Source organism: Felis catus, chromosome D3 (assembly GCF_018350175.1).
Source record: "Felis catus isolate Fca126 chromosome D3, F.catus_Fca126_mat1.0, whole genome shotgun sequence".
NCBI lineage: Eukaryota > Metazoa > Chordata > Mammalia > Carnivora > Felidae > Felis > Felis catus.
The window spans coordinates 71,713,022-71,737,558 of NC_058379.1; the positions used below are offsets into that span (position 1 = coordinate 71,713,022).

The following is a 24,537-nucleotide window of genomic DNA, read 5'->3' on the forward strand; positions in this document are numbered from 1 at the left end:
TGCTTTGTCTACAGAATTATTGCCAATTGGGAAGAGCAGAAAAAGAAGATGTTCAGAGATTGCTGCTAGACACATAATAATTTTTAGCCACATTACTACATTCCCTTATTTGTGTGTACCTGCATTCAACAACTATTTAGTGAGTGTATGTGTATGTATGTGTATATATACACATACACTCATACACACATACACTTATACATATGTATGTACATACACACATATATACATATATTAGGCACTTTGGGAGATACAAATAAAAGATAAATGCTGCCCTCAATGTATTTATAGTCAAAGTGAACAAATGTAGTTTTATAAATAATTGTATATGCCATAAGATAACTCGTTTAGTTTTTTGGAAGACCAATGAAGGAATTCTTACTCCTGGTTTGAAGTTTCAGAACGCTTCATAGGGAAAATGGATATTTACAAGCTCCACTGAACATAATGGGGTATAGACTTGTGGGGAAAAAAAAGCAGGACATTTTAAGGTGAAGGAACAGCATGAGCAAAGACGTGAAGTCAGAAATGTTGAAAAGCTTGTGGGGAACCATGGATTAGTTCTCCCAAGACAATAGTTTGCAAAAAACTTTTGGAAAAGGTCCAGAGACTAAATATTATAGTCTGTGTGGGTTATACCATCTCTGACACAACTGCCGAACTCTGCCATATAGTACAAAAGCAATAATAGACTGTCTATAAATGAATACGTGTGGCTATGTTCTGATGATAAGACTTTATTTACAGAAATGAGAAGTAGACTGGTTTTGGCCCTCAGACTGCAGTTTGCTGATCCCTGGACTCAGATATGGAGAAAGGGAACAGAAAGAGTAGGTTGGAAAGGGAAACTGGGTCAGAATATCTAAAGCATTCTACCACCTACCCTAATTTCAACATCCTATTGTTAACATTGTTGTTTCTTTCCTTTATAGAGTGTTTTACTCAGAATTTTAACTTGTTGCCCCTTTTAAACATAAGAATTGCTGGTCCCAAGATTATACGGGCAATACTTTTTAACCCATCCTTAATATAGGACATTATGCTAGGTAACATTTGAGAGGTAACTTGACCCAGGGGCTTTACTGTAAATAATTAGTATGTTCTTCCTCCAAATATATTAATGTTAGGGTAACCAACTGCCCTGGTTTGCCAAAAAATGTGGTGTTTGCTGGGACACAGGGCTTTCAGTGCTAGAACCAGGGCACTGCTGGGCAAACCAGGGGGGCTTGCTTGGTCATCCTAATTAGGAAACCTTAGCATCGCAAGTGGGAAGCAAGTGCCCACATCAGTTCTAGACTGGTTATATGTCCTTTGAGAGGGAGAGAATTGCTAATTTGGCAATTGTTTCACAGAAGTAACTTCTGCAAAGAAAGAGCAGGTGTGCTATATAAAGCAGCCTTGGGTTCCAAAATAGTGGGATGCAGTGCATCTTTTAGAATCCCCAGCCTGGTCCTGCAAGCCTTGGAAGATACTGAGGTATAGCCTTGCGTAGCATTTCAGCAAAGAATTGTACATTTCAGCAAAGAAAATATGGGCATCTACATTATGTAGAAATTTCACATTTATTGATATGACATAAATAATTTGATCAACATGTATCCAAGAAGTCTCTTGTTCTATATGATTACTTATATCTATGGGATGATGCAAAAATTACATGTTTAATATTCAGCTTCCAGAAAATTTTAGGAAACATTTCTCATTGATTTAAGTTTATTTAGATCTAGAAATCTTTATATTGAATTCTTACTAGTCATATTTCCTTTTTCTTTAGAGGAAATCCTTGTCGCGGTGCTAAAACTTGTGATTAGGGGAAGATATTAACCATAATACAGTCTTAAGTGATGGAAACTGACCTAGTATTTGATGCTCCCAATTGGATTTTGGAGAACATATGGGTGTGCACGTGCATGTGTGTGCACACGTACTTATACATGAATTCAAGCCATGTTATATACCATAAACTCCAGCACTTCGTGTCTCATCCCTGATATGACAAATGGAGTCACGCTTGTGCACACTGGAGATAGAAGAAATTCTAGCTTTGATGTGTTTTATTTAAATAATCTTTTCTCCCCATTTTCAGCCAGCTTCTTCTGTCAAGAGCAGAAGTTTCTATCTTGTACACTACCTTTTGGCCCCCTGTCTGGGTACTTATCTCTTAAGCACAGTACAGTGTTGCTGATGGTAACGATTCCTCCTGCATCCTTGTACTTGAACCGCTTGTCTAGGGATCTGGTGAAAGATGTTCTTCTAACTAGTTCTTTACCCAGGGAACCGATGTATTTTTCTGCTTATCCCCATTGCCTCATTCCTTCTATTCCTACTAAGATGAGTAATAGAAAAAAGGAGAGTAGTAAGGTAAATGACAGTGGTCTGGGACACTCATTTTAATGCTAATTTCACCTTTGTGTAGTAGTGTCTTCTGTTTTATCAAACATATGGTTAACTAAGAGTTGCATCTCTTACCATGCATAGTATTACCTGATACATTAAATATATATCGTGGCCTTCATGGCTGATAATTAATTTATACTTTTGTCTGTTCCAGGCACTACATTCATCTCTTTACATAGATTATCTCATGTAATCTTTTTTTTTCTCTCTCATGTAGTCTTCATAACAACCCCACATATTATGTGGGTTCCCATAGATGAAAAACTGAGATACAGGAAGCTTAAATAACCTATCAAGGTCATTTACCATGAAAAGTCAGAGCCAGAACTTTAAGTCAGGCAAGTTATTCCATGCTTCTAACTCTCTATACTATATGGTCTCCCATTTTAATTAATTAATGTATTTATTTATTTATTTATTTATTTATTTATTTATTTATTTATTTATTTTATGTTTGTTTATTTTGAGAGAGAAACAGAGCATGAACAGGGAAGGGGCAGAGAGAGAGAGAGAGAGAGAGAGGGAGACACAGAATCCGAAGCAGGCTCCAGGCTCCCAGCTGTCAGCCTCACTGACCAGGAGATCACGACCTGAGCTGAAGTCAGATGCTTAACTGACTGAGCCACCAGGCACACCCCTATTTTAATTTTATAAAAGTTTACATATTTAATTTGAGAGAGAGAGTGCACTTGCAACGCAAGCAGGGGAGGAGCAGAGACAGATGGAGAAAGAGACAGAGGGGGGAGAGAGAGAGAGAGAGAGAGAGAGAAAGAGAGAGAGAGAGAGAGAGAGAATGAATCCCAAGGAGGCTTCTTGCTGTCAACACAGAGCCCCACTCAGGGCTGGATCTCACGCCCATGAGATCATGACCAGAGCCGAAATCAAGAGTCAGACACTTAACTGACTGAGTTACCCAGGGACGCCTGTAGGCTCCCATTTTATGTATGTATGTATGTATTTATGTTTATTTATTTATTTTTGAGAGAGACAGAGAGAGAGACAGAGCATGAGCAGGGAAGGGGCAAAGAGGGAGGGAGACACAGAATCCAAAGCAGGCTCCAGGCTCTGAGCTGTCAGCACAGAGCTTGATGCGGGGCTCAAACCCACAAACCATGAGATCATAACCTGAACTGAAGTTGGATGCTTAATCGACAGAGCCATCCAAGTACTCCTGTAGTCTCCCTTTTAAATGAAATTACTCAGATCTTTGATCATTCAGATTCCTCAGAGCCCTAGAGTCATTGTCATGACCATCAGTTCTCACCATTCCATCTGCAGACGAGATTAAAATATGAGTACTGAATAAATAAATAAATGTATCATCCTGAGCTTACTACAAGGGAAAGAGTTGCCTCAGCAACCCTAATGTGAGTTTTTAAAAGTGAATGGTAATCCTTGAATCCATACTAATATAAGTTATGACTACATAAGTAAGTGGAGGAAAAGTTACAAATATCCTTTTCTGAAGAATTATAAATAGTATACATAAAATACCGCACTGTCTCAATGAGATAGAACATAATTCTTTACTCCTTAAGTGAGGGCCACACATAGTAGCTTACTTCCAGAGAGTAAAGTAGGAAAGAGGAGGGAAAGAGAATTTTACAGTAGAGAGGAGTGATTCAGCCAAGTGATCAAGGTGATAAAAGTGGTAAGTCATGTTAACAGTGTATACCCTTCATGTGATGTGATGAGAATGACACTTTATGTAAGTAGCTTCCTCCCCCAAACCCATAACCCCAGTCTAATTGTGAGAAAAATATCAGACAAACCCCAGTTAAGGAGTATTCTACAAAATGCCTGACCAGTACTCCTCAAAACTGTCAAGGTCATAAAAAAAGAAAAGGAAAATCTGAGAAACCTCTCATAGACACAAGGAGCCTAAAAAGATATGATGATCAAATATAATGTGGTATCCTGGATGGATCCTGAAACAGAAGATGGATGTTAAATAAAAAGTAAGGAAATCTGGGGCGCCTGGGTGGCGCAGTCGGTTAAGCGTCTGACTTCAGCCAGGTCAGGATCTCGCGGTCCGGGAATTCGAGCCCCGCCTCGGGCTCTGGGCTGATGGCTTGGAGCCTGGAGCCTGTTTCTGATTCTGTGTCTCCCTCTCTCTCTGCCCCTCCCCCGTTCATGCTCTGTCTCTCTCTGTCCCAAAAAAACGTAAATAAATAAAAAACGTTGAAAAAAAAATTTAAAACTAAGGAAATCTGAATCAAGTATGGACTTCATTTAGTAATAATATTTCAATATTGGCTCCTCAGTTGTGACCAATGTTCCATACTAATACAAGATGTTAATAGTGGGGAGACTAGTTGCGGAATATATGAGGAAAATTCCATACTTACCTGACCAATTTTTTTTATAAATCTGAAAAAATTATAAAATTAAAAAAAAATGTTTACTCTTTAAAGAAATGAGTTGATAAGGATAACATAGGATGGGCAGTGTATAGGTAGAAGGTAGGAGCAAATACTTATGTTTCTGTGAATAAAATTTTCCTGCTTTGAGAAATCAGAAACAATCCTGCTGTGTACAGCATAAAGCAAGGTCAAAGAAAAGAATGTTATGAAATTATCCAACAAGGAGAGAATGTGGTCAGTGGCAAAAGTATAGAACTGCGTGCCAATGATGGAGGTCATGATAGAGCAGGAATTACGGGGACTTGGCAGGTGTGTTCTCTTAATTGAAATGTCAGCTCTGTTGGGTACAATCTATGTAGGAGAGCTCAGAACAGAAAAAAAGGTGGCAAGGTGGCATCATACTTCTGAAATATTAATAGTGGCAATGAACTTCAACTAGTCAATGATATGGATAGTAATACATTTAGGAGAAGATATAGAAAGTGCAGAAGAAAGAAAATCTCAGTGAAGCTCTATCATACATTGTAATATCGATGTGGTTATCTTTGAGGAATACTTAAATTTTAGGTCATAAAATTGTGCTACCAAAAACGTAAGATTTAACAGATCAAAAATTCTTCCTTTGATAAGACAATGATCCAGTTCAAGAAGGGGAAAGATGTCCAAACTAAATTTTTAGTAGTAAAGCTACTAATTTTTACAGGCAGTCTTTGAATAATGAATGAGCTACTCATATTCATAAAGTGCTAAATTAGATTAATTCCTGAAAGGTCATACAGTTTTCCTTCACATCACCAATACTCGCTGCTTTCCCACCCCCACCATACACTTTGCAGCATGAATTTATATTCCTAATAGAAGAGCTATTGAAAGAGGTATAACAGCCTGTTTTGGTGACCTATCCATTATCCCAGTGGATGGCATATTCTATTCCAAATGCTTAGACTGCCGATAAAATTTATATCTTCCTCTTACTCTACTAGGATATGTATCTTCGAGTTTTGGGAACTTTGGTTTTGGTATGAGAAATATTGATATATGTCAGAGAAACAGAATATGGAAAAAACAATTCCTGGGCTTTTAGATATCAAATCCTAGAGGCTTAGAAAAACAAATCATTGAAACAAGACCAAGTGAGAAACCAGCTCATCCAGTACTAGGGCACATATAGATGTAGAGGTTGTAAAAGAATTGTGGATTGATAGCTAGATGAATGAAAATAGGTAGGTATATGTACTGAAGGCCAAGCATAAATGGACTCTACCTTCAACATTAGGAGACTGGAAACCCACAGGAATTAGGAAGGCAAAGCAAGATGGCCAAAGAATCATTCAAAGTCACTCAAAGGGCCTGGGTCTAAGAAAAGGACTAAATATAACCTGACATTTCTTATATGATTCTTGCTACCATTTAAAATCACTCTTGAGATATAGTTATCCTGGGGCCTGAGGTGAGGATAGAAGGTTGGGTAGATGGGAAACAATACAGACTGATTTTAATATGAGAAAAATGTGGTAATAAAAGCAAAGATTTTTTAAAAAATCATAGTTAAGCTGCTTATAAGGAAATAATGGAGAAGTGTCTGCTTATCAAATCACAAGTCACTGTTCATTTTTTTTTTATTTCTCAGAAAGGAAAAACATTTAGCAAACTATATAGGTGTCTATCCCATTGCCTGCAGTTTTCTAAATATTACTTATACAAGGAGTAATCAAAGTAGTTAATTAACTGACTTAAGGCCAAAAAAATCATCCACATTTATTTCAGTAACTAAAATAATTCTTTGACCTAAAATACCAGAGAAATATTTTAAGATGTAGACTAATAATCTAATATCGTAGATGTAGACTGTATGTAAAGAAATATGAAGTGAGCTAGACAAAAACAAACCAAAAACATACAAAACAAAATCCAAAACAAACAAAAACCCTAAACAAAAAAAAACCTAAGCAAAAGTATATTTATACTCCTTAGATTTTTCACTGGTGGTATAATTTTTATAAGAAAGATAGTATATACACCAACAAAAATTTGAAACATAATGTGTATTTGCCTTTAAGAGTTTAAGCAGAAGATTATATGTAGTTTTACTACAACAATATGAGTTTTAATGCTTCAAGAGAAAATATCTTTTTGAAATAAACATTACGAAAGATTGCAGCGTACTTAGTTCTTTCCAAAAGGGTGGGAGAGAATAGATAGTGTGCAGCTAAATGACCCAAACTTGGGTGGAGATTTTGAAAAGTTCTCATGTTACTCCTAGTTATAGAAAGAACAGAATCACGGATCTGCCTGCAACTGATGGTATAATACTGAAAGATGGCAGGGAGAAGGAAGAGCATCTCCATGCCTGTCCTACTTCTGTCTCTTCTGCCAGGACCAAAAGGTCTTTACTTGACTGTTATAGAATGAATATATACGCAGAGTAGGAACTGCATGTGGAGGCAAAGAGCGTAAGTTTTGAAACTGCCCTGAATGAGTTCAAGTCAGCTTGGCCAGGTGACACAAAGAGAATGGCCCTTGAGATCAATGAACAGCTGTCAAACATGAATTACTGTTCAATAATCATTTATTATGCACCTCCAAGAGTCAGGCACTGTGCTAATTTCTGAGAATACAAAGATGAATGAGTGAGGAACCCTGCCTTCACCGAGTGAGTGCACACTCTGGGAAGAAAGCCAGAAATGGTAAACAATAATGACAGTGTAAGGAGGGCAATTATACAAGCTCAGAGGGGGTCTAAAGAAGGGCAATGAAGGATTAACAGAAAGGATGCTGTTTTCACTGGCTAAAGATGAATAGGGGGTTTCCATATGGACCAGATGAGAAAGCCATTTCAAAGAAAAAAAATATATGCAGAAGCCATATAACAGCAATATAGAGCAAAGACACAACAATATATGTTATGCAGTGCCACCTTACATCATGTGGTGCCATCTATCAGAGCAATAAAGAACATAAGAGTTAGAGAAAATAATTCTAGATTCAATTTCCTATTCACATTTACTGGCTACTTCATTTGATAAAGTTTTCTGAATCTCAGGTTTCTTATAAAATGGGATAATATGAGAGGCTAGGTCAAAGAGTTGTACTAAGTGATCAACCTGGGTGAATGCTCATGACATTTGTAGATGATATGAGGCCAGAGGGGCTGTGATGACTTTGGATGATGTTTTCCAGGCTTCCAATGATATTTATTAACTCATGGAAACAATTTAAAATTTCACATGAATAATACCATGTTCTAGCTTTGAGTTTATGAAGGATCAGTGACAGAATGGGGTAAGATCTATATTATCAGAATCATATGTGAACAATAAATGGTTAGAATTTTAGTAGATATCAAAGTTAATTTTGGTCAACAGTGAGAGAGCTAATGTGATTTGGATTTCATAAGTAAAGGTGAGACATACCTAGAATGATAGAGGCAATGATCTCATTCTTCTCTGTTTTGGCCAGAGTACATCTCCAATGCCAAAGTATAAGAGAAATTTAGAGAGAAATTTACCAGGATCACAGGATTACTATCAGGATAGTAGAGGAACTTAGTCATTTCATTAATGAAATGTAGATAAAGTCTGAAGAGAAGGAGACGAGAGTGACATAATTTCTACCCTTAAACATATGAAGACTGGTCTTGAAGAAAAGGAATTGAATGAATTTGGGTAGAGTCTGAGGGTAGACTGAGGATGGATGGATGGATGGATGGATGAATGATAAAAGATTAGGGCTGGCATAAGTAAGCCAAATGAGTTTAAAACATGGAAGGTGGGAAGTGACATAATCCTAACAGTGAAGGCTTCCAAACATAGTCTCCTCGTACTTGGTGAAGACTGTACAGAAGAAATTATTGTCAGAACTGAGTTGGGCTAGATGGCCTTTAAAATTTCTTTGAAATCTGGAAATATCAGGCTCTGTGATAATTAATAAGATTTTATAAAGAAAAATGGCAAACGATAAGAGCAGAGTAACCATTTTGGATGTGTACCGAGAGTCCAATAAAGTTTGGACTAATACTGTATAAACCTAAAGGAAGACTAAGCACATCCATAGTAAAAATCTTCCAAGGTCTTATGCTTCAGGAAATTCCAAGCAAAGTTTAAGGTCTAAATTCAATTTACCATTTAGTAATGACCTGGAAGAATTAATAGCATGTATACTGAAGTCAGTAGATATTTCCTTATTTAGTGAATACAGAATTATAGGCAGAAAATGATGAACATTTATTTTTCCTTGGGGATGTCACTGGAGCCCTATATGCTGAAAGAATGATCTAGATGATTTATTTACTTCTCATTTGCACAGTCTATATTTCTATAATAACAAAAATGATGCAGTAAAGGCTGGGAGCATGATATCTTGATACCAACTATTAGTGATGCACATAGGAAGTACAAGTATTCAGGGTTGCTTTTCAGTAGAGATGTTGGTTTCGTAATTTGGCTCTAAGGAGACTTCAATTAAAAAAAATGTTATCATTTAATTATATCAAACTAAAGGGTAGCATCTCGTTTTGATTCATTTAACCTTAATGGGAAAGAACAAGTCATTACTTAAAGAGTGTCTTATAGCCTGTGTTATTTCTAGTATTTTTAGAAATCATTTATTCCTCTTCAAATTGATGTGCTGTAATTATTCATTAATAATTCTTCTTGATGTCTCTGGAGTCATTCCATTACCCACAGTCATTATGCATCATTTTGTGAATGTTTGCTATGATATTGAGATATCTATAGCTCATTGAGTCATTACATCCATCGGTGTATATCCTTTTAGTGAAGAATATCTAATTTATTCTGAATCAAATTTCATTGAAATATTTTCCAGAAACTTTAAAAGCTGCTTCTAAGTCCAGAGAGAAGAATACAGATATAACCCATAGATACCAACTCCTAGACATCTGTCATGGAAATCTTGACCTTGGCTGGAGAATTCCAGCCTTATTGCTGGGCTGGGGACCCAGAGATTTGTTAATATCCTCCTGGGTTCAAAATTGTATCAGTAAGCAACATTGCATAGAATCATTGTCATAACTATTTTATCCACTTAGTGGAAGTTTGTACTAAATGGGTGCCATTATGGATAAGCTCAATAACCTTTAATAAGAAGACCTAGAAACCTAAAAGAATATAATTTCTTCTGGATAATGGCATTCTGGATTTTTAAACAACCACAACTTATTTCTTAAATTAGGAAGACTGGCACTGAATCATTGGGTAAACTGGTTAGCATGGTTAGGATAGGATTTGTTTTAAGTTAGGAATCAGTTCAGACTTTAAAATTCACTGTTTTTTGTTTGTTGGTTGGCTGGTGTTTTTATTTGTTTTTGCTTGAATGTCTTTTCTCCAGAGGTTAAGTCAATCTGATACTGAATTAAGCACTTTCTAAATATTTATAAGTAATTGTCCCCATGTCTTAGAATATAGCAGATATTAACTTTACTTCAAGAAAGTCCAATGTACAAAGGAAGTTTATAAAGCAGATACATTAGTGTATGATTTTTCACATCACAAAAGGTTCTTTAGTTACAGAAGGATGGAGTGTAGAGTTTCTTTAAATCTGAGCCTCCATTATGTATTTAAAATAGCATTTAGATTATCCAAACCATCAAGAATAAATTTCTCATATAAAGTAATGTATCCTTCTATTACCTTATTTGTGAACTTTGGCGAAATGAGTTATTCAGTGGGTGATTGACACCAGTCTGGCAGGAAGCTGGGAGTGTGAAAAGCAGGGATTTCTCATTCTTGAAGCTGTTATACAATACTATATCTGCTTCCATAAGAATATTTATAACTAGTTATTTTGAAACAATTGTAACAACATTGCTATATACAATTGCTAGTTTAGAAATAGAAATTATAAAGCTTAGTTTCACCGGTTACATAGAAATTCCAGAAATATTTTTAAATAAAAAGAATGCCTTAATTCATTAAAACAATATTTATGAAGTGCACATCATTTGGCAATATTAAAACAATTAAAAATGTTTAAGCTATAGTAGAATATAAGTATTAGTTTGTATCATTAGGTGATATTACTGTTTTAAATCTTGCACTGCATGTTGATGTGTTCCTAAAAAATAATGATTATGTATTATTTAAGCAGAAGAAAACAGAAAGAATAACAAACCATTTAAAATTTCTGAAAAATAAATACCCCGCATCCGTCCACTTAGACAGTCATTATTATTATTATTATTATTATTATTATTATTATTATTATTTTACTTTCTGGTAAATTCAACCTCAGATATTCTATGCATTCAGGTTTTGCTTTTTAAATAAAAATGTGAAGGGGGCGCCTGGGTGGCGCAGTCGGTTAAAGCGTCCGACTTCAGCCAGGTCACGATCTCGCGGTCCGTGAGTTCGAGCCCCGCGTCAGGCTCTGGGCTGATGGCTCAGAGCCTGGAGCCTGTTTCAGATTCTGTGTCTCCCTCTCTCTCTGCCCCTCCCCTGTTCATGCTCTGTCTCTCTCTGTCCCAAAAATAAATAAACGTTGAAGAAAAAATTAAAAAATAAATAAATAAATAAATAAAAATGTGAGGGGCACCTGGGTGGCTCAGTTGGTTAAGCCTGTGCTAGGCATGAAGCCTGCTAGGGATTCTCTCTCTCCGTTTCTCTCCCTCTCTTACTCATCCTTTCCCTCTTTCTCTCTCTCTCTCAAAATAAATAAACTTAAAAAAAAAAACAAAAATTTGAGTATATTATATGTAAATTTTATGTTCTAATTAAAATTACTGAGCTTCTCATATCATGTTATTGTAAACTTTTTTTAAAGTTTATTTATTTTGAGAGAGAGAGAGAGAGAGAGAGAGCGAGCGAGCTCAGGTTGGGGAGGGGCAGAGCCTGATACAGGGCTTGATATAAACCCGGAGACCATGACCTGATCTGAAGAAATCAAGAGTCAGATGCTTGGGGTGCCTGGGTGGCTCATTTGGTTGGACATCTGACTTCAGCTCAGGTCATGATCTTGCGGTCCGTGAATTTGAGCCCCGCGTCTGGCTCTGTGTTGACAGCCTAGAGCCTGCTTCGGATTCTGTGTCTCCCTCTCTCTCTGCCCCTCCCCTACTCATGCTGTGTCTTTCTCTCTCCCTTTCTCAAAAATGAAGATTAAAAAAAAATTAAGAGTCAGGTGCTTAACTGAGCCACCCAGGTGCCCCTATTATAAACGTTTTTATGATGATTATTTTAACGACCATACATAACATTTTGTTTAAATATTATTGGAAACTTAATGTATTGGACAAATATTATTGGAAAAAATATTGAAAAATTATTATTTGGAAAAAAATAGATTTTTGGTAGTACAAATAATGTTATGTATAGGGGAGCTTTCCAGAAGCAGAAATATTGGGGCCAAAGGGTGTTGAGCACTTTGACCATTACTTTGCACATATTGCTTAACTGCTTTGAAACTTTTCCCTACTTTATAGCAGTATGTGAATATTCCATGAAATTGTCACCATTTGTGTATTTGTGTTTTATACACATATAATGTACTTTATACACACACTTTTTTCTGAGTTATGGGTGAAGGATTAAGTAGTGTTTCTATAATTGCAAGTGAGATGACATTTTCCACTCTATATTTCATACTTGCAGAATACTATTTTTCTCTGTTTTGCCCATTTTTTGTTGTGATTTAATATAAAACTCTTAGGAACTTGAGAGTTCCTCACGCCTCTTTGGCAGAGTGTCTTCCGACATCCAAGGAAGATGTCCAGTCAATGAAAGTGAGGAAGAGAACCCAGGTCTCCTGACTCCTGGTTTAATCATATATATCAGAATTTTAAATGAAAAATTAAAAATAGTGTATCTGTAATTTCTGGTTAACTCTGAGATAGAAAAGACATTGTCTAGTGATGAATAGGCTTATTATGTTCTCATAAATTAATTGATGTGCACAATACTTAGAAATGTAGGATCTTAGGGGCGCCTGGGTGGCTCAGTCCGTTAAGCGTCCAACTTCAGCTCAGGTCATGATCTCACAGTTTGTGGGTTTCAGCCCCGTGTCGGGCTCTGTGCTGACAGCTCAGAGCCTGGAGCCTGCTTGGGATTCTAAGTGTCCCTCTCTCTCTCTGACCTTCCCCACTCATACTCTGTCTCTCTCTCTCTCAAAAATAAATAAATATTTAAAAAATTTAAAAAAAATACAGGATGTTAGAACTGGAAGGAACTCAAGTTAATCCAATCTCCCATTTGATAGAAGAAGAAACTGAGGATGAAAGAGGTGATGTGATTTGCTCAACCTCAGGTTATAAATAAATGCAGACACAGGAATAATAGCTTTCTGACTGTTGACCTTCCTGCTGCCTCAAATAAGGTGCTGCTTTTTATTAACATATTAACCCGTATGTTAATTTACTTCCTTACTGAGAAAGATTGTTTTAAAAAGTCATTCTATCTCTATCAATTTATTGGAGACAGAAGGACTCCTATAAAACTGGTATTCCCTTTCTCTTTTTCATGCCAGAAAAGATTTAGATAGCCATAAAGCCTGCCACACAGTACTGACAAAATACACAAAAGAACCAAAATCAAATTAAGTGGTCAAAAATGAAAACCTAAATGCCGCAATAAGAATAATGTAAATCATGCAAAGCCAACAGAAATATAATACAAATACCTATTTCTGTCTGATCCTCTAACTCACTCTTATTTAGGTTACAAATAACTTATTCTTAGAAAAAGGGAGAGCCCCACATTTGATTTATTTCCCCATCCAAGTAAATTTCAGAAGACTGCCAAAGCTTTCCACATAAATCTCAAATATCTTCCCATATTGTGGAGGAGAGAGAGAGAGACAGAGAGAGAGAGAGAAAAGAGCTTACTATTTATGAAGGTGATCAGATGGGTGTAGGAGGAGTTAGCTTTTAACTTTTTCATTTATTATTTTCTAGGAGTTAATATTTCACAGAAAAGCAAATTATAAACAACATCTTTGAAGAATTATGAAGAAATAGCTTGAGGACTTTATTTAAAAAATAGCTTTTTGGGGCGCCTGGGTGGCGCAGTCGGTTAAGCGTCCGACTTCAGCCAGGTCACGATCTCGCGGTCCGTGAGTTCGAGCCCCGCGTCAGGCTCTGGGCTGATGGCTCAGAGCCTGGAGCCTGTTTCCGATTCTGTGTCTCCCTCTCTCTCTGCCCCTCCCCCGTTCATGCTCTGTCTCTCTCTGTCCCAAAAATAAATTTAAAAAAAAAAAAAAAAAAAAAAAAAAAAAAAAAAAAATAGCTTTTTGTGTATAGTTCATACACCATGTTACATTAGTTTCAAGTGTACAACATAACGCTTGAACTTCTCTATATGTTATGCTGTGCTCACCACGAGCATAGCTACCATCTGTCACCATGTAATGCTATTACAGTATCACTGACTATATTTCCTATGCTCTACCTTTTATTCTCATGACTTACTCATTCCATAACTGGAAGCCTCTGTCTCCTACTTCCCTTCACCTATTTTACCCATCCCTTCTCCCCTACCCTCCACCACAGCAACCATCACTTTGTTGTCTGTATTTATAGTCTAATTCTGCTTCTTGTTTATTTATTTACTTGTTTTTGTTTCTCATTTTTGTTTTTCTTTTTTTCCTTTTTTTTTCCTTTTTTTTCTTTTTTTTTGGGGGGGGGGAGTTTACACATGAGTAAAATCATATGGTAGTCTGACTTACTTCACTTGGTGTAATACCCTATTGGATCCATCCATGTTGTAGCAAATGGCAAGATCTCAGAGGATTTTCTGTATTTTAAATTTATAGTTCATTATTTTAGTGTACTTACTTTCTTCTTCTTCTTCTTCTTCTTCTTCTTCTTCTTCTTCTTCTTCTTCTTCTTCTTTTATTAGCAGGGACAGTTAAAAAATGAAATTCCAACATGGTAGTTATTTATGGGATTAAACCAAGATGAGCAAACATTTTCCATAAAGGGCCAGATAGTTACATAGTATGTATTTCTGGTTTGGGGGACATGTGGTCAGTGTTGCAACTACTTGATTCTGCCTCTATCCCAAGAAAGCAGCCACTGAAATAGCTTACTGAATGAGTGTGAATATACAACAATAACATTTTATTTATGGACACTGACATTTGAATTTCATATAATTTTATGTATCATCAAATTTTGTTCTCTTGATTTTTTTTAACAATTAAAATACATTTTAAAACATTGTGAGCTCACTGATATGAAAGGAGACAGCCAGATTTGCCCCGGGGCTAGAATTTGCTGACCTCTGGTAAAACTGCATTTCCTCATCACATGGATTTTGTTAGCCACTACTATGATCTCTTTGCTAAACAAGTGAGCGTGTTTATGAACTAGCGACCCTTTCACAAACTGTCTCACACTGCATCCTTCTGTGGAACAGAAAAGAAAGGAAGGAGAGAGGGAAGAGCAAGGGGGAGAGGAAGGGAGAGGGAAAACGGGGAGAGAAAAGAAGGCAAACAAGCAAGAACATATACACCTCTAAATACTCTTTGACTTTGATCCTTATTGAATAGTTATATATAGCTCCGCTTATGGACCCCTATACATATGTGTGGTTTTCTTAAGGTGTCATTTTTTTTTAAAGATAAACGATTGTTTCAACTTTCATTAAAATTTCATTTTCTTCCCTGGGGTATTTGTGTATGTTATTTTGTTTGGATACTAAAATTACACTATAGTGTGGGCAATATGATGGTAATTGGTTGTGACCTAAGATATTTGCTTCTTGGGGTGCATGGGTGGCTCAGTTGGTTGAGCATCCAACTCTTGATTTCAGCTCAGGTCATGATCCCAGGGTCATGGGATCAAGCCCCGCAGTCTAAGTCTGTGCTGGGTGTGGAGACTGCTTAAGATTCTCTCTTTCTCTCTCTCTCTCTCTTTCTCTGTCACTCTCGCTCTCTCCCTCTCTTCTTCTCTCCCTCTCCCTATGCCCCTCTCCCCTGCTTACGTGTGCTTTCTCTACAAGTAAAAAAATAAGGATGCCTGGGTGGCTCAATTGGTTACACGTCTGACTTCAGCTCAGTTCATGATCTCGCAGTCTGAGTTTGAGCCCTATGTCAGGCTCTATGCTGACAGCTCAGAGCTCATGCTGTCTCTCGTGCACTCTTTCTCTCTCTCTCGTTCAAAAATAAACATTAAAAATTTAAAATAAAATAAGATAAAATATTTGCTTCTTTTTATAAATACACCAATATCAGCATTTTTAAAAATTCGAATCTCTTAACAGGAAGAATGATTCAGATATTGTGTTTTATTTAATAGATACCTGTATCACTTTTTCTATATGATTTCATCTCTGCATGATTCTAAACATGTAGATATTTGGAAATATATGGAAGGTTGAATATTTCACTTTATATCCAGATATTTGGTGATATGCATATATATATATATATATATATGAATATATATATATATGAATATATATATATATATGAAAAGAATATAGTGAGTCATTTATTGAAAGTTTTTATGAATTCTTTAATTATCCATAAAAACAATGATTTATAAACTTAACAAAAACCTAGAAATTTATTTAGGCCTATTTGTAGGAATGAACACCTAAAAATTGTTTAAATAACATATTCATAGTTTTAGAAAAAAATATATTCAGCACTGGAATTGATCTCTGCAGTTTTCTTATTTGTACTTAGTTTATATATATTTTACCTCTTGTGAGTGTGCCTTAAAATGCCAATGTAGAAACAGTGAGTAAATAGAACTTTAGTTTTTGAGCCAATAGGTGCTGTGAGCATTGCAACACAGTTATCTACTCCAATGGTGAATCCAGAGATTTCTGTTCAAAAAAGGAACCTCATCCTTAGAGCTATGTTGGAATCTTAGGGTGATATTCACTATGTGGTAGGTTTTACATTAAAGAGAAAATGTGTGTGACTAGTGCTTTTTAAATTAAAAGTGCTGTGCAAACATTTGCAGGGTATCTGTTTAACTTCCTTTGAGCCACTCTGTTTATTTTCCTCCATCTTATTTCAGAAGCTATTTCTAAGTCAGATGATAAGTGTTATCCCTCCACCCCCCAGTCCCCCAGCTTCCCTTCAATAAGCTATGGATACATTCTATTTTTTTATTATTTTGCAACTGTTAGTTGAGAATAATTTATTAAATGAGTGCTATATCTATCTAGCCCTCCATTAAAACACCATGCACAAGATAGGCATTATAGAGAGTAAGATTTCAAAGGAGAGATACTGCATGTGGCAAAATCAGATTCGCAGGTGAGTTGTAATTTTACCCTGGACCCAAAGGAAGGAAGGGGTTTGGGAAAGTGTCATCTGAATAGAAAAAGAATTAATTAACAATTTGCCATGTTCTCCTGAAACGTTCTCTTGTTGAGGCATCAGACATGAATTTTATACAGAGTTAAACATACATTGTTACTAGAGTCTAAGTCAGCTTGGCTGACAACTAACTTCAGAGAAATCATTTCCTGGGCCGCAGGTTTCTTACTTTATATATTAGAGGGATTAGAACACGTATTGAAATGGCTATTGTACTTTGTTTAGCCACATAACCTTTTATTTAAATGAATTGAAAACAGCAAATAAAATGACCTTGTCAAGTTTCAAAGTAATGAAAAATGGCCAGGCAATCTTTTTGTTAATTTTTGCTTTCTTTGTTACCTTCCTGGGAACAATTTTTAATTTTGCATCCGCAGACACTGAGGGTTGGTCCTATGGCATGATTTATATATTGGCATGATTAAGAGAAAGTGAAGAGATACATATGGTCAAGTGTAAGCAAATATGATGTGAAATCTGTCTCTATCTAAATATGTTAAAGAATAAAAAAAATGTGAGTTTTGCTCATTTTCTTGGGAGAAAAGTAGGTAAATGGAATTCTTAAGTCTGCATCTGCTGTATGAATCCGTTAGAGATTCACATTACACTTCAGGACAAAATTCTGAAATTTGTTGATCAGCTCAAACATCAATTTGTGAGAAAGAAACTCCTTGTCTCTTGTTTAAAAAGTAGCAATGTTCATCACATCTTCAGTAACTGAAAAGCGTCTGTGCATGATGGGAAAAAGGAAAGAAGGCAAAGTGCAAATGAAGTCAAGTGTTAGTTACCCAAAACTGAGTCTGTTTGGATAATCAAAACAACATATAAATATAGGTTTTTAATGCCAACCACTGCTTTACAATAAATATTAATTTCACTTTAATTACAGCCATCAGTACTGTCAGCTTATTCAATTGTTCCTCCTTACATGAATGTAGATTCAGGAGAAATCAAATCTTCAACTCTTTATGTTGTCAGAATTCATAAGTAGGAAAACATGTGCCCTGTCTTTAAAAATTAATTGACACTGGAGACACTTTGCCAAGTTCCTGCTCAAGCATTTCATTCAAATCTGAAGGAGGGGTGTGTTTAAATAGGAATATAATCCCTGTGGTATCTTATACCAGCAATAGTATGTTTAAAACATTCTTTCTTAGGCATGCATAAGTAAGTAATGATGGGAAAGTTGACCTTGTGACATAAAGTTTTAGAATCTTTGGAAACACTGAGTTTAGTGTCTGATGAATATGCCTCAGATATGGTAACTATACTTCTCTGCATGTGGATCTAATTAAAAGGGCCACTTGTCATTAAATAGGGCATGGACAGCCTTTCTAGGTTGTTTTAAAAATTACTGAGTTGGATTTTTCTCTATACCTATATTCAACTGAATCTTTAAAATAGTCTCCTCCAGGGGCACCTCGCTGGCTCAGTCAGAGGACTGTGTGACTCTTGATCTTGGAGTCATGGGTTTGAGCCCCGTGTTGGGTGTAGAGATTGCTTAAAAAAAAAAAAAAGAAGAGAAAAGAAAAGAAAAGAAAAAGAAAATTAAAAAGATAGTCCCCTCCAAAAATTGCATTAGCACTTCCTGTTTCCTGATGTTTCTTTTAGTAGGTTCCATTTAGCACCTCTAAATGGGATCTGCTGCCTATGATGTGGCCAAAGCCTAGAATGCCACTCAGCAAGCTTCTGTGCCAAAATGTCAGAGAGCAACGGACTTACATCAGCAAAGCTTTGGGAACTCATGTAGGGGAACAGATCAATGGTCTTATGCAACTTATTCCTAATAACAATAATTTAAAAATGCAGAGTCACAGTTTTCATCGTTGTATTTCATGCCAGTTAGCATCCATTTCAGATTGTTGTGTGGTTCTCTGTTTCTTGTGACCCGAGTGAAATCAAAGCAGCTTGACAATAGTATAGATTCCATATCATTTGTAAGTTTTCTTATTGGATTTTTTTTTGTTTTTCCCAAAGAATTCACGTTTGGAGAGTTCTTCAAAAAACAATCACAAGAAATAGAGATATTTATAGGAGAAAGAGCGCTTCACTTTATACATTCCCATAATATTGTTTACTTCCTAGTCATTGTTGTAAACACTTCCTATGGGGTTGAAATTATTGAAATAAATTACTGGGCTGAGAATCCCTCATACTTTTTTAAGTTCATTGAATGTATGGTCTTTTTGAGATTCAAAATCCCTAAGTATCCATTATTCATCATCTTCTTTTCCTTGCGTTTTTATGGAAATAAGAAGTAATTTATACCTAACCTCATTATTTTGTACCCCAACTTTTGAAACACATTTTGACAAATTATGTGTGAGTCTTCTTCAGACAGAAATGTTCAGAATGAGTAACTTCAATAGCAGGGGGAAAATCTCTCCCAAGTTGAGATGAATCTTCTTTCATTGATCCCTGGGCCTAGAGTATGAGGTATTTTTATTATAATATTTTTGAGGTGAAGGAATTCTTTCAGCATTTTGTAAGGGATATACCAACTCAAGAAAGAAATAAGCACATGCAACTATGTAAACTTTCAGAGACTTCATGGAACCATTAAGTCAATTCAGGACCCTGGAGCTCAGGTGAAACCCTTAGTAGTTGAGAGAGTACGAACATCTCCCTGCAGAAGAACACGGATTGCTTAGGGGTCCATGTATCAGGATGGGTAGTTAGAGGATATAATTGCTGTATGATGTTGGCCTCAGTAGAAGCTAAGCAGTGCTTGCAGAGGGAAGCATACTAAAATTAAAAGACAATGCAGGGGTGCCTGGGTGGCTCGGTCAGTTAAGCATCCTACTTCAGCTCAGGTCATGATCTCGCGGTTTATGAGTTCCAGCCCCGCATTGGGCCCTGTGCTGACAGCTCAGAGCCTGGATCCTGGCTTTGGATTCTGTGTCTCCCTCTCTCTCTGCCTCTCCCACACTCGCACTCTGTCTCTCTCTCCAAAAAATAAATAAACATACAAAAAATTTAAAGACAATGCAAAGTTCATAAGTGGCAAGAAGGAGTTCTTGCCAAGGAGGAAGTTGGACTTCACTGAACAACTTAAACAGCCAGATAGAGGGGCTGCAGTGGAAATTTCCTTTTCTACCCTGAGCCTAGCTATATTCTATGCACTTTAAACATCTGTCAGGATTATATTTACATTTTCTCCAAGTGGAAAACTCCTGTTGTAACATAGTCTTTGTTCCATTTGGAGACGGTCAAAATTGTGTTGTAGCTGGAGAGGCTTATTGTGAAGCCAAGGATGTGGAAGCACAACATTCAAGAGGCCGGCGAAGGCCAGAGAGACAAGGCCAGAGTCCTGGGAGATCACAGCTATGAGCTCCCTGTGCAGGGTAGAGGGAAATGAGCACACAGTGTAGCCTGGACATACTTGTCAGCCTATACCATACAGCATAAAAGGGAATACATTTATAGATGCACAGAACAATAAACGTTAGCATGCCCAAATTCATGTGAAAGCATAACAGGAAGGACACGGGCTTCTCATGCATGTGAATCCAGGGGTTGCCTTGTATGACGGTGCCAGCTTAACAATATTAACTTTATAAAACACATAGGTAGCAAGACCTAAGTACTAACTGTTATTATAATTGGGATGGACCCCTATGAAATGGTGGTATTCAGCTGCATTTTAATTTAAAGTTATAATTTCGTAAGGTTCAACCTAGCATTACTTAAAATAGAGTTTTAATCACCTTTTCAAAATTTAGAAGTATCTACTGACAAATATTTTTAAAACAAATTTAATAGAGTCAAATGTTTATGAAATGAATAAATATCATTTTATCCATTAATAAAACAATTCTGCCAGGTAACAGTTTTTAGATGCTGTTGTAAGTGCTGCCTTCTGTGAAGTGGTCAGACTGGGAGAGCAGCAAAGCATGGTGGGAGGAGGATGGGCCCCAGTACTGCTGAGGCTCAGACCCTGGCTCTGTCACCGGCCAGCTGTGTCAACTTGGGCTTGGGCCCTATTGAACTTCTCCGTGCCTCACATTGCTCATGTTTAACATAGAGGTGAGAGGGTCCCATTACTAGAATGGATGGTTCTGTATGTTGATCCTGGTGGTGGGTGTATAAATCTATACATGTGATAAAATGTCACAGAACTACATGTACGCACACATACCCAAAACACACACACACACACACACAAATGCAATGTAAGTCCTATAGTTTAATCATACTTTGCAAATGTCAATCTCTTGGTTTTGATAATGTTTTGCTTTGATAATGATAATTATCTTAAGCTTTTTGCACAGGGCAGGAGAACATTTTGGATGATGGGTACCTAAGACATCTCTGTTCTATTTTTTTAATCTGTGAATCTGTATTTCAAAATAAAAAAATAAATAAAATATATGCTTATTGCATGAGCCATCAATCCCACACTTAGATATTTTACTGGGGAATGAAAACCTGTGCTCACAGACTAAAAAACTATATGTGGATGTTTATAGGTATTTTAAGCATAATAACTTCAAACTGGAAGCAACCCAGATGTGTTTCAACAAGTGAATGGATAAACATACTGTGGTACATCCATACAGTGTAATAGTCCTTAGCAATAAGAAGGAAATGATTTATAAGTCAAAAGGAACTGATTTACTATTATTTACTATTATTATTTATTCCAAAAATATTCTATATTCTGGAGCTTTAATATATGTCATATTTTTCTCCTAACTTGAACAGTTAGTAGTTGTAATTATGTGTGTTATGTGTTTACTCTAAGTCTTTGTGTATATAAGCTTATGCACACACACCCATACTTCCATTGAAGTATATGCATATATACAAAGCATTCTAGAACTCCAGAGTGAAATGCAAAATATGATCTCAATGTATGGAGCTTCAGTTCTAGAAAAGTGTTTTTTAAATGCCCAATTTTACATTTTTTTAATAAATATTTAAAATTCAAATTTAATAAGAGTTGAAAGAAATTACACTTACTGTGCAATTGTCTTTGCATTTTAAATACTATAGTTTCATATATATATGTATGTGTGTGTGTGTGTGTGTGTGTGTGTGTGTGTGTGTGTGTATATATATATATCCCTGATGTTGAGATACAGTACTAACATTTACCATATGTGCTGACTGTGCTAAGTCAGGCTTTTATGATAGAGTTGTTATATTTTGAGGAACACGCTTTGAATCATTTATAAGTCTGTGTAATAACAAGCTATATCATAACAGGATTTACTGGACTTTTATTGCCACCTGCACAGACAGTACTTATTCATCAATCTGTACTGTGTGTGAGGTGCTGAGCTGTATAAAAGGAATTGGAGGCATTTGAGTTCAGGCTCTGGAGTAAGAGTCACCTGGGTTCAAATCCTAACACCATAACTTGCCAGGTCTGTGGATTCATACAAATTATCTGAATTATTCACTCTGTTTCTTCACCTATAAGATGAGCACAGTACACATTACCAACCTTGTAAAGTTTCAGTAAGGTAAAGGGCTTATCAAGGACCAAGCACATATATATAAGCAGTGCTCAAGTGTTAGCTGTCATTATTGTTATATATTTTATAATTATTTGGAGAAACACGACTTAGAGATTTAACAAGAAAGAAACACAAGATGGTATTGTACTGATCGGTACCTGATTTATACCTCTTATAGAAGCTATTTAAGGGGAGCATCAAATATATCCTAAGATATTTGCACTGAGCTTCACTGGCAGTGGGGAGCTTCCTCCGGGTCATCAAGTACATGTAGGTTTCTGATCGACACACGGTGGGAGGAAATGGAAGTTTATTTAGTGGCTACTGGAATCCTGGCACTTTGCTTAAAGGAAGGCAATAGGAGCAAATATCATCAGGAGAAGATACGAGTGGGGTGAGACGGAGTTGGTGGCACAGGGAGTTCAGCCAGATTGACATAACTATTTATGTTATAGCTGCCCAGTGCACGAAGGAAATGCTGGCTCTGAAAAGACAAGGGGCAACATGTGTTGCCTATCATTGTTGCTTGTATTTCCCAACAACACAGGGATTCAGTGCAATTTCTAGAGCGTAGGTTATAAAACACAGTTTTAATGTCTGTAATCTTACAGTTGTAACTGAATACAAAGGAGAAGAAAAATAAAATAGAGAGAGTGCCCTGGATTAGAAATCAAAATACTAGGATCCAATACCAGTGACCTGGTTAATCTCTGCAGTACCTAATTTCCTCACTTTTGTATTTAAAAATAGATATAGATATCTATAGATAAGTAAAAAGATAAATGTGCGTGTCTGTACGTGTGTGGCTTTACACACATTTATCTCTGTATCAGTTGAGAGTGTTCTAATAGCTTTCTACCAATTTAAGCAGTATACATTGGCCATTACAAATTTAATGTTATTTATTAAGCATATTTTATTTAAGTAATTCAAACCGCAGACTCTGCAGAACTAGCAAACCTCTAATGGTCTGCCATAATTATACACATTCTGTCTGTTGGATTGTCTGTTGAGGCTTGCTTGATGACTTAAAAACAAATATTAAATGATGTTTAAATCAAAATTCCCATGGGTCTGCTTACGTGAAAGCAGGTATTTCTCCCATTAGTATAGAAATACTTAGATACTGAAAGCAAAAGAGATGTATAGTTTAAAATACCAACTTGATTTGAAACGATTCTGTGCCTTGTTGGCTCTGCATAAAACTTTAATGTTAAATAAGCTCTAAATAGACCATCTCTTGATATTTCAGGGGGAAAATACTTTAAATGTACTGATTCCTTTTAGTAAAATGGTTCCTGGGTTCATTAGTAATCATACTGCAATAGCAATTTTTAAGGAGTACCAGAAGTTAAAGCATGGCCATTAGCATGATTTTCACATTTCTGAAAACTATTTTGATCTCCTATTGTGATGTTGAGAAGGGGGTTAGAAATTTGAGCCCCAGCGGTCATTTGTTCTCACAGTACTAAATTCACTGAGATAGGTTCCTGCAGTGTGATTTAGTATGCAATATAAATTTGATGTTTCTTATAGATTCTGTAGACAGGAGCTGATGTGTTTGTATGTTTTGACAGTCCTTATTATTTGCTTGAATGCCTTTCCTCTCTGTTTCATTTTTTACTGTGTTGTTCATTAAAGTGGGTGCTGATGTGGTTTGGTGCCATTGTTTTATTAAATTGTATTAGGGAATGAAAGTATTTAAACATTTCCAATGGACTATGTTATGCTGAGTTTTAGTTTGATCTATATAGTTTTATGCTGAGTTTTAGTTTGATCTATATAGGGTATAGCATATAGTTATGCTGAGTTCAGTTTTAGTTTGATCTATATAGGGTAAGGAAATCCATATAAGTATAATTTTGTAACTTAAATTCTTTGTAATTCTCTTGACTTCTGACTTTCCTTTTGGGTCATGATTAGTTGCAAAGTACAGAAAGAAAAGTTTATCTTAAATAAGAATAGACTTTATTCAAAGGACACTAGAATAGCCGAAGAACATAAACCAGAGCTCTGATGGAACGTGACTCAGC

The 24,537-nt window shown here is 36.2% G+C and overlaps 1 protein-coding gene across 4 annotated transcripts in view; it reads left to right on the plus strand.

The window, feature by feature from the left end:
* The window catches only part of DCC (DCC netrin 1 receptor), a 1,150,608-nt gene that overhangs the window by 206,582 nt on the left and 919,489 nt on the right, over positions 1–24,537 (plus strand). The gene's annotated exons all lie outside the window — the stretch shown is intronic.